This window comes from Manis pentadactyla, chromosome X, assembly GCF_030020395.1.
Source record: "Manis pentadactyla isolate mManPen7 chromosome X, mManPen7.hap1, whole genome shotgun sequence".
NCBI classification, from domain to species: Eukaryota; Metazoa; Chordata; class Mammalia; order Pholidota; family Manidae; genus Manis; species Manis pentadactyla.
This window is the reverse complement of record NC_080038.1, coordinates 88,823,717-88,835,839: the sequence shown is the minus strand read 5'-3', so window position 1 is coordinate 88,835,839 and position 12,123 is coordinate 88,823,717. Positions and strand designations below refer to the sequence as shown.

The following is a 12,123-nucleotide window of genomic DNA, read 5'->3' as shown; positions in this document are numbered from 1 at the left end:
CTTTTGTGAGTAGTTGATTTTATTTTTTGCGTTACTTAGTATTTGCTTGGTCTGCTTTCTTTGCTGTGATTTTATTTTCTCTTGTGACATCTGTTTAGCCTTAGGAGTGCTCCCATCTAGGGTATCCCCTCTAAAATATCCTGTAGAGGTGGTTTGTGGAATGCAAATTCCCTCAACTTTTCCTTGTCTGTGAATTGTTTAATCCCTCCTTTATATTTAAATGATATTTGTGCTGTATACAGTTTTCTTGGTTCACGGCCCTTCTGTTTCATTACATTAAATATATCATACCATTGTCTTCTGGCTTGTAAGGTTTCTGTTGAGATGTCTGATGATATTTTGGTGGATTTTCCTTTTTAGATAACCTTTTTTCTCTCTCTGGCTGCCTTTAATACTCTTTGTCCTTGATCTTTGCCATTTTAATTATTATGTGTCTTGGTGTTGTACTCCTTAGGACCCTTGTGTTGGGAGATTGATGGGCTTCCATGGTCTGAGAGACTATTTCCTTCCCCAGTTTGGGGAAGTTTTCAGCAATTATTTCTTCAAAGACACTTTCTATCCCTTTCTCTCTCTCTTCTTCTTCTTCTGGTACTCCTATAATGCGAATATTGTTCCATGTGGATTGATATCACAGTTCTCTTAATTTTGTTTATTCCTGGAGATCCTTTTATATCTCTCTGCCTCAGCTTCTCTTTATTCCTGTTCTCTGATTTCTGTTCCATTAACAGCCTCTTGCATCTCATCCAGTCTGCTCTTAAGTCCTTCCAGAGACAGTTTTATTTCTGTATTCTCCCTCCGAACTTGATCTTTTAGTTCTTGCATATTTCTCTTCATGTCTTTCAGCATGGTTATGCCCTTTATTTTGAATTGTTTTTCAGGAAGATTGGTTAAATCTATCTCCCCAGGCCCTCTCTCAGTTGTTGTCTGGGTGATTCTGGACTGCACAAAATTCTTCTGCCTTTTCATGGTGATAGAGGTAGTCCTAGGCAGGTAGCACATGTGTTAGCTGGGAGAACAAAGTCCCTTCTTTCTTGCTGGTCACCTTGCCCTTCTCCGCTTTCTGTGCCTGTTACCCGCACACTGAGAGCACTCTCTGGGTTAATTTCTTGACCTATGGCAAGCGGGGAAGCCCAGAGCCCTGTGGGGAGAGAGAGACACACCCAGTGTCCTCTCCTGCGAGAATGGCACCCCTTTTCACCCTCCCCGGCTTCCTCTGCTTGCGCAGGGCATCTGCTCACCGGAGGTGGCTTTTGGATCTGGCCCTGGTGGCTGCGCACTGGGAGGAGGCTCTGGGCTGATTCTCTGGGGGCAGCCGCTCCCAGGCTGCTCTGCCAGGGCCGCATGGCAGGGGGAATGAACCGCAGGCTGTTTTTCACCGTGAGTGTCTTCAGAGCTGCATTGCCCCCCAGTTGATTAGGGTGCCTGAAGTTCCCCGGGATTCCCAGCTGCTGGGCTGAGTGTGCCGGGATGCTTCCATCCAGCTGTGAAGCCCCTGTCCCTTTAAGACTTTCAAAAAGTGCTCTCTGTTCTTTTGTCCCAGGGGAGCCGGCTATGGGGACCTGCTTGCAGATTTTACTCTTCTGTTTCCCTAATATCCAGCACACCATGCAATATGTGTCTGTGCTCTTGGTGCGGATTACTAGGGCTGGTTATTTAGCAGTCCTGGGCTTCCACTCCCTCCCCACTCCAACTCCTTTCCTCCCACCTGTGACCTGGGGTGGAGGGAGTGCTTGGGTCCTGCTGGTTTGCAGCTTGTATCTTACCCCCTTCATGAGAAGCTGTGTTCTGGCAGATGTAGATATAGCCTGGCTGTTATACTGTATCCTATGGTCTCTCTGTTAGGCGTACTTTTGTTTGTTGTATTTTCAAAAATATATATGGTTTTGGGAGGAGATTTCCGCTGCCCTACTCATGCCGCTGTCTTCCCAAAATTCTCTATAGATTTCTTATAGTTTTCTGTATGATTTATACTTTTATATTGTTGTATTTGGAAAAGATATATGATATGATTTCAGTCTCCTTAACTTTATTGGTACTTCTTTGTGGCCTAAAAAGTGACACGTTCTGGAGAATGTTGCATGTACACTTGAAAAGAATATGTATTCTGCTGTTTTGGGATAGAATGTATAAATCTAAGTCCATCTGGTCTAATGTGTCATTCAAAGCTACTGTTTCCTTACTGATTTTCTTTCTAGATGATCTACCCATTACTGTAAATGGGATGTTAAATTCCCCTACTATTACTGTATTACTGTGAATTTCTCCCTTTATGCATCTGTTAATATTTACTTTATATACTTAGGTACTCCTCTGTTGGGTGCATAAATATTCACAATTGTTACATCCTCTTTTTTAATTGATCACTTTTTTGTTACATTGTATCTTTATTGTTACAGTCTTAAATTCAATCTTGTCTCATATAAGTATTGCTACCCAGCTTTTTTCCCTTCTTTTTGCATGAAATACCATTTTACATCCCTTCACAGTCTATGTGTGTCTTTAGGTCTGAAGTGAATCTCTTTTAGGCAGTATATAGGTGGATCTTGTTTTTTAATCCATTCAGTCACTGTGTATCTTTTGTTTGGGGCATTTAGTCTATTTGCATTTAAAATAATTATTAGTAGGTATTACTCATTGCCATTTTGTTAATTGTTTTTTTTTTGGTTGTTTTTGTAGTTCTGTTTTTTTTCTTCTCTTGGTTCTTCCCTGGTTATTTGATGACATTCTTTGGTTATATGCTTGGATTCCTTTATTTTTGTATATCTAGTATAGTATATTGGTTTGTGTTTGCCATGAGGTTTATGTATAACATTCTATGTATGTACCAGTCTATATTAAACTGATGGTTGTTTATATTTGAAACATTCTAAAAGCATTACATTTTTACTCCACCTTCTACATTTTTTGTTTATGAAGTCATAGTTTGCATGGTTTTATTTTGAGTATCCTTGACTAATTTTTGTATATGTAATTGTTTTTAGTACTTTTGCTTTTTAACCTTCAAACTAGCTTTACAAGTGATTAATCTACTACCTTTACTGTATGTTTACTTTCACCAGTGAAATTTTTTCCTTTCATAATATTCTTATTTCCACTTACAGCCTTTTTCACTTAAAGAAGTCCCTTTAACATTTATTATAATGCTGGTTTAGTGGAGATGAACTGCTTTAATTTTTGTTGGTCTGAGAAATTCTATCTCTCCTTCAATTTCTGAATTATAATCTTACTGGGTAGAAATTCTTGTTTGTAGGTTCTTTCCTTCAACACTTTGAGTATATCATGCCACTCCCTTCTGGCTTGCAAAGTTTCTGTTGAGCCTTATGGGATTTCTCTTGTGTTTCTCTGTTGTCTTTTCTTTTGCTGCTTTTAAGGTTCTCTTTTTATCTTTAATTTTTTTCCATTATAATTATTGTGTCTTGGTGTGACTCTCTCTGGGTTCATCTTTTTTGGGACACTCTATGTATCCTGTACCTGGATATCTGTTTTCTTCCCAGGTTGGGTAAGTTTTCAGCTATTATTTCTTCAAATAATTTTTCTGCTCCCATCTCTCTCTGTCTTTTCCTCTGAGACCCCTATATAATGTAAATGTTATTATGCTTGATTTGTCCTATAGGTTGCTTGACCTCTCATCATTAATTTCTTTTTCTTTTTGTTCTAATTGTTTGTTTCCATTACCTTGTCTTCCAGATTGCTGATCTGTTCTTCTGCATCCTCTAATCTGCTGTTGATTCCCTCTAGTGTATTTTTCATTTCAGTTATTGTATTCTTCTGCTATGACTGGTTCTTTTATGTATTTTTTCTCTCTTTATTGAAGTCTGTTCTGAGTTCATCCACTCTTCTCAAAAGTCAAAAGTATTTTTTACTTTTTTATTAGGTAGATTGCCTAACTCCTCCATTTCATTTAGTTCTTTTTCTTAGGTTTTGGTTCTTTTAGTTTTTTTCTGAGGTTTTGGTTCATTTAGTTCTTCTTTCATTTGGAACATAGTCCTCTGTCTCCTTATTTTATCTGACTCTCTGTTTGTTTCTGTGTATTAGGTAGGTCAGCTGCATCTCCTCATTTTGAAAGTGGTGGCTTTATAGTGTCCTATGGTGTTTCATAACACAATCCCTCTAGGTTACCAAAACCAGGTGCTCCAGGGGTGTTATGTGTATGGGCTGTATGCACCTCCCTGTTGTGTCTGGTCTATGACTGCTGTGGGCATGTCAGTGGATAGGGCTGGTCCTAAGACTGGCTGTCAGCAGTAAGTGGCTGTGACTACTATGGGTACAGTGGTGGACAGGGCTCTTTCCTGGAGTGGCTGGTTGAGAGGCCCAGCCGTACTTACTGTGGGCATGATGGTGGGCATGCCTCAGCCTGCCTTTCTCTAGTGTCAGTCCACAGCTATTGCAGGAGCACTGATGGGCAGGGCTTGCCCCCAGCATGCCTGTAGCTGCTGTGAGTGTCCTGGTAGGTGGAGCTAGTTCCTCTGCTCCTTGGACTAAGGATTTTTTCCTTTTCATTTATAACTTGGCTAACTGGCACAAGAGGTCTAGTTTTCAGCCTGTCATGGCTTTCTATATGCATTCATCACTATGCCTAATCCTTTCTAGCTTTTGATTTAAATTCAGAGTATGTGATTCATATACTTGAACACTTGGAGGCCATTGTAGGGTTATTAATTGGCCTAATTCCAATATTGTTGTGTTTTGGAGTGGGGTTGCAAGGAGAGGGAGAGAGGTGGGGGAATGGCTGGTTAATGGAGCAGTCTTAAACACATGCAATTTATCATTTAAGTTTGCCATCTTATATGGGTATGGTTCATGGCATCCCAAAACAATTACAATAATATCAAAGATCACTGATCACAGAGCACCATAACAAATGTAATCATAATGAAAAGTTTGAAATATTGCAAGACTTACCAAAATGTGACACAGAGTCACGAAGTGAACAAATGTTGAAAAAATAGTGCTGATAGACTTGCTCAATACTGGATTGTCATAAACCTTCAATTTGTAAAAAACTGCAATACGTGTGAAACACAGTGAAGTCAAGCACAATAAAATGAGGTATGCCTATACTCTTATCCTGTTATCCAGTGTATATTGCTGTGCAGATGTATTTTAATAATAGTAACAATAACATATCTAAGTCTTCTAATACTTCCATGGTGAGTATATTTTATTTCACAGAAGTATTCCATTTTATGGAATATACTGGGAGGAAAAGATTCTTTTCTTCAAAGCTGTGACTTGGTCTGTTTCGGTCTCCATAGTTCAAATATGCATAGAGATTTGTATGCAAATTGAAGAAATCTAGATTAGAAGTATGTCAGAGAAACAAGTCCCATCAAAAGTTGCTTTGGCTTTTTTTCCCTTCTTTCACCAGTTTTCTGCCAGTGACAGGCTTTTAGTAAAGAGAAAGCTTTGATATATATAGAGAAACATTTATGGAGATTCCTGGCGCATAGGGGAAGAGTGTTCCAGGCAGTAATTATTATCCAATTGAGTGATATGGCTCTAGCTTCTTTGACATGACAAATGTAGCCAAGTACATTTGTGAGAACACACATAGGCATCCTGGTATGGTATACCATATTGTTCAGTCTCTCTGGAAGTCACAGTATTCTTGTAATTTCTCTGTGGTATCATTTCTTTCAATTTTGTTGGCCCTTAGATCTGCATATGCCATTTTTGTAAGAAGTATTGGGTATCCTTCAACAACAAGAGAGAATGGCTCCCTAAATATCAGGAGGAAATAGAGGGTACTTACTCTGATCCAGAAAGTATACTGGTACAAAAAAATTCTTCTCCATACTCCAGCTGCAGTTTTCTGTTCTTTTTGTCTTCTCCAGCAGTTAATATGGATTTGAATTCCTGGAAAATCTACAGGAAAGAATACTTGACTGACAGACATTTGATCCTTTCGTGATTGTGTGAGCTTGGCAAGACATTAACTTCTAAGTGCAGGGAAGCATCACTTATTAATCTGCTTCAAGTGAGTCTGTTAAAGAAGATGTGCTTTAGCCAATACTATTCTAGTCATCCATTGTTGATGTAAAAACTCCCAATAAATTTGTATGAATAGTAGAATGGTAGAAAGAAATAAAGTGATACCAATTGCTGAGTGATTATTGTTTCACAACATTAAGTCATCACTAATAACACTTTTCATATTTGCATGGGGTGCACATATAGTATAGATGTGTATTTTTGAATACTGATCTGAAATTGTCTCAAATTATTTCTTGAGAAATCTAGGCTTGAAATATCATGATTGTTTTTCCTGCATATTTCACATACACCCCAGCTGAATCAATTGCTAAACCTGTTCTAGTATTTCCTTTATATTAACTCTCAAGTCCATTCCTTTCCTTCAAGGTACATAGACTCTAGAGACCTACTGCCTGAATTTGAATTCCAGTTCAGCCATCTACAAATTATATAATCTTGGGCAAATACTTATCTTTTACTAAGAAATCTCAGCTTCTTTGTCTATAAAATGAAGGTAATAATAATAATGCTTGCTTTGTAATGTTGTGCTTCTGTATATTGCTCAGAATATAGCCAATATACTCTGCACAAATTTGTTAAATGAATGAGTGCCGCTCTACCTAAATTGAGAAAAAAAGGACTCGATTTAGTACTGTGACTCTGGTATTATTAACCAATGTCACTAAGACTTTTACTCTTCAGCCTTAAATGTTACCTGGTTTGGCATAATATTCTGCATCACTTGCAGTTTATCTTCTTCTCTGTTTTTTTTAACAGAGTCAATAGGACCATCACAGCTGCAGCTGTTTTTATTGCTTACTTACTAGGTGTCCAGCACAGAGTTAGACCTTATGGGAATATGGAAGAAGTATATGCTGCACTTTCTGTAGTTAATAAGCTCAGCATCTAATTAGGGAGGCAGGAAACAAATCATATATGCATGAAAGGTTAAATAGCAATGCAAAAATGTCTGAAGGATACACAAGAAACTATTAAGACTAATTACCTGACTGAGGAAAGGGAGGCTTACTGTTTGTGGATACACTTTATTGTATATTGTCATTACTGTTTTTTACTGTTTGTTATTTTAATGAATTGATGTAAAACAAATTCAATATTAAAATATGTGTAAATATAGTTTATAGATAAATTCCACATGTTTTGGGGTACAATATAAGTGCATTTCTGAGGAAGGAGTGAGTTCTGTTCATTCATTATTTATATGGAAAACCTTTGTGGAGCACTTCTCCAATACCATGAATGGGGCTAAACTTTGAGGATGAAAAGTACAAAAAGATCCTGCCTTTGTTTTAAGTCCTGTAGTAGGATGGGAAGACAAGCAAACAAATACAGTACAATTGGATGGGGCCATAATTAGGGTGTGCACATGGTGAGCATGGGAACACATATGAGCCAAGATAGAATTTGAGAGTCTTATTCATCAAATCACTTAGAATTCTGTGCTGGGTTCTGTACAGACTAAAGAGACTCTTCCTCCAGGAGTACATTAAAGAAGAGTAGTGCAAGATGCTTCAGAAAGCCTGCATAAGCTAATAAGACATATTGTGTCCTGCTTTATCTAGTCTACATTATTTGTCTTAAGAAAAGCAATATCCCAGTTCCAGTATGGCCAGAATGTTTTGCACTGAAGTAGTTGCTTCTCTGTCTCATTGACCAGCTCAATTGTTCACCAGAGCAGTGTCGCCAAAGTCTTACAGCTGACTTTCCCCAAAGTCAGTGCTATCAGCTGATTTACCTCTGGGGTAGATGAAATACATAGATATTACAAATTCCAGGTTTGTTTCATATCTTGAATAATTCTGTTGATAGTTGTTGCAGCAAAAATGTTGGTATGACAAAAAAAAATTGAAGTCCTAGTCAAGGACTTATTTATTTTAGTCAATATAAGTACAACAATGTTCTGTTATAGTGTGTTGCCACAAGATTTAACCTAAATGAATCTCTAAATATCTAGATACAGATTTTTTAAATGTCTGTTTTATGCTAGCTTTATTCTACTTATAAACTAGTCTGCTTTGACCTACTTATGCTGAAAATAAGGAATAACTATGGATTTTCTGTGGAGAATACCTGTGGGGAAATGATTTCTGAGATTTCTATAACCTAATTACAGTTCCCCTCTGAATGTGTACATTGAACATAATTGCCAGAATATTATACTTCTTTGAAGGAGAGGAGGATATGAGGTAGTTCAATCACGTAGTGGTTCACCATTGCAGATGAAGGTTCTAGTGGTTGCTTAGTGAGAATATATCACAGAGGCTGGAAGTTGAAACTTGAAAGTAGTTGATTCAGTTTAATCCTCAGGTAGTGTAAATTTGTTGTTATTGTTGATGATAATCTTCTGTACTCTTTCTACTAGAGTAAAACCAGAATGCAAAAGTTTAGTTTGGTGAATAAAAAAATGAGAACTTATCCAAACTGGTTTTAAGCATTCAGTGAATTGTAGATAAACTTTAACACAAATCTGGCAATCTTCTATGTTTATGTAAATTACAGGAATAAGATTTGTGATTCTGTACATTTTATGCATGTATTTATATTTCATTAAATATCCATCAGTGCTGTTATCTACAAAATAGGTAGACTAAAAGTTTTAGAGGTAAATTCCAATCTTAAAAATAGACACTTTATCATAATAAATCTATAGTGCCCACTCTTAAGGATTGGAAAATGTCACAGGTCTTGGCAGGGATGTACAGAATATGGAACCCTTGTGCACTGTAGATGGGAATGCAAAATGGTGCAGCTGTTATGGAAAATAGTATGGAGGTTCCTTGAAACGTTAAAAATAACACTATATGATGCAGCAATCCCAGTTCCACATATTTATCCAAAAGAATTGAAATCAGGATCTCAAAAAGAGATTTACCCTCCCATGAACTCCAGAACACCACTATTCACAATAGCTAAGATGTGAAAACATGAATGTCTATCAACACATAAATAGAATGAGATGTGGTATATATGTACAATGGACTATTATTCATGAAAAAGGAAGGAAATCTTGGGACATGCAACAACATGGATGAATCTTGAGGACATGCTAAGTAAACTAAGCCAGTCAGAGGAAAATACTGCATGATTCCACATATATGAACTGTGTAAAATAGACTCCTAGAAGAGAGTAGAATAGTGATTGTCAGTGGCTTTATTCATAATAGCTAAAATGTGGAAACAGGCTAGATATCCCTCAGTTGGATGATGGATAAACAAATGGTGGTACATTCATACAATGAAATACTACTCAGCAGTGAAAAGGCATGAAGTACATAACACAATATGGATGGATGAGTCATAGAAACAGCATGCTGAGTGAAAGAAGCCTTACACAAAAAAGTACATACTGCATCAATCCATTGATTTGAAGTCATAGTAAAAGCAAAACTAATCCATGATGGAAATAAGCCAGAAGCAAGAGTTGGTTCTGAGGGTTGGAGGAGGAAATAATATTGGGAACAGATATGAATGAATTTTCTAGAGTTAACGTGATATTCTGCATGGTGAGAGGAGTTTGGATTGCTCGGGTGTATGCTTTTTTTGATGGGATTATGGAATAACACACTTAAGATTTCATTATATGTAAAATTTAACTCAAAAGAAAAAATTATAAACAAATATTGAACTCTAGTTGATATGGCAGAGTATCTGGGGGACAATGTACTGTTATCTGCAACTTTGAAATACATAAAAATGGGATGATGGGTAGAAGGATTGGTTGGTTGACAGTTATGTGTTAAAGCAAGTATAGTAGAATGTTAATTGTTGAATCTAGGTGGTGGCTAAGTCGGTATTCACTGTAAAATTCAACTTTTTGTATGTTTGAAAATTTCCATTAAATAGGGAAAATGCTTATAGTATACAGCTTAGAACAAAAAAGGGTCTCCAAAGCTATTTGCCAACCTAAAACCATAGCAGTCATTAAATACATGAGCTCAAGAGTTAGCCAGACCTGAATTCAATTCTGTGTTCTGCCACTTTCAAGCTGTATGACCGTGGGAAAGGAATTGATTTTCTTAACCTCCGCTTCCTTATTTATAAAATGTTGGTAATGAGATCCAGTATTAATCCAATCACTTAATAGTGGCCTGGTATTCTATTATTCTATTAAATATATATCTGACTAAAAGTAAAAATGTGTATCTCTGCCCATTAAATGTTTAAGTAGTGCAGGGAGGATACAGGGGACTGTGAGTAAACATGAAATGAACAGATCTCCCAATAATAGACACAGATGGTAATATCTGATAAATGTTCATCTAATAAAAGGTTTGATTGAATTTTTAAATAAGATTTATCACCCAAATATTACAAAAGAGCTGCTTGTACAGAGCTGACCCACCATATATTGGAGACCCCTACTAGTTATCCATGAGATGGTAATGAGGAAAAATGAAGTTAATAGTAAACTAAGGTAGGATGTTTGGTAACCAGAATTTAATAAGCACAGGAGAGAAGATGGAAGTGGAGAAGGTTTGGAAAAAAAAAAAAACACTAGCTCTCAGATGTTGATAAGCCTGATGCCCTGTTACTCCCCTGAGTCTTGGCAAGATGGCACCTGAGTTGAGTTGGGTTCTCAGAAAAGGAAAAAAGTGAAAGAAGTTTCTGCTACATTTTCCGAAATGACTAGCTTTGTGTAGGATGACTGGGAATGAATCCTTTGGGGATTTTGAGAGGAAGAAATAAGTCTTCCTGTCTTCTACACTTGAGCTTAGGAACAAATGAGAGAGATGGAGAGCAAAATGTCTACTTCATTCATGACAAACACTGGAAGACAGGACATGGTTCATATATGCAACCACAGTGGACTTCTTAATATTTTACTCTTGGGGAAGATAAACTTATCAGCATAGCAGGACAATTGAAGGTGTTAATAATATATATAAGAGAGTACCTGCACAGAAAACCAGATCTCAGAAAGCATTGAGCCAGGGATGCTCAGTTCCTTGTTTCCAACTCACCAATCGAGAAAGTCATTCCACCTCCCTGAGGAGAAGTGAGGGAAGAGTGTCCTTTTCATGTTTCCCTCTGGGGAACAGAGGGGGAAGTTCCTGTCTTCTGTGCACCCATGGGGCATAGGGAATAAGGGTTACTTTTGCAGCTTTTTCTGGTGGGTCTTGGCTTGATTATGTACTCGTCTGCTCCAGATCATTGGCTGGGGTTCAAGTCACAGAGTCTACCCTAGGCATGGAGTAAGTGCTTCTTAAATTATTAATTTCCCCTTAAAACTTCCTTGAGAGGTATGTAAGATATTTATTTTCCCCATTTCACAAATGAGATATTAAAAGTTGAAAGAGATTGAATGATTTATTGAATGTCAGGATTGGAACAGACTCCTGGGTAACGCTTTTATGCAAATTCATGAATTATTCATTCAATCTCCCACTGTCTCATTCACCACAGTTTTTTCACTTGTTCATTTCTGTATTAATCACTTTTTATGTATCAGACATGATACTACATGCTAGATATATTTTTGTATGTACTTTAGTACAGAAACCTGTTGTATTAATGTTTGTACCTTGAATATAGGTTATCATTTTCCAATACTTAATGATTTAAATTGTGCATTGATTTCATGATAATTGATTTCATGCTGTAAAGTGAAATTTCACTCTGATTTTTTATGATAACACTTCTGAGGAATGGAAACATCAAAATATAAAATTAACAAAGTTTGGAATAACTGGACATTACAGAAAAGAAAAACACCTCCCTAACATTTTTCAAACATGACCCCTGTTACTGTTTTCATGCAATTTTTACTGAAAACTAACATTGATTGGGTTTCTCCTATGTGCCAGGCTCTGTTTGAGGCCCTATCATGTTTTATTTAGTTCATCCTTAGAATCCTCATAATAATCTTCACATTGAGCAAAACTTTATTTCAATTCTTAAAGTTAATTGTAAATTTAAAGGAGCAAGAGGGAAGTTTATACTGATTGCTTTCCATGGAGGTAGACTAAATAGCTGTCAAGTGACAACTTCTCTCTAGTCAAAACACAGCCACATTTCCTGAAAAAGGAAGCTCCAATATTTTCGTCTTCCTTCCCATTAACTCTTTAATCCATGGCAGCCTGGCCTCTTCTACCATTAATTTACCAAATTTACTCTTGGGAATATCACCAA

The 12,123-nt window shown here is 37.0% G+C and overlaps 1 long non-coding RNA gene across 1 annotated transcript in view; it reads left to right on the top strand.

The window, feature by feature from the left end:
* Nucleotides 1-6,121, top strand: part of LOC118929465 (uncharacterized) — a 54,814-nt gene extending 48,693 nt beyond the window's left edge. The window contains exon 3 of the long non-coding RNA XR_005031581.2: nucleotides 5,835-6,121. This is a non-coding gene — a long non-coding RNA (uncharacterized LOC118929465). The remainder of the gene's footprint in view (nucleotides 1-5,834) is intronic.
* The last annotated feature ends 6,002 nt before the right edge of the window (nucleotides 6,122-12,123 follow it).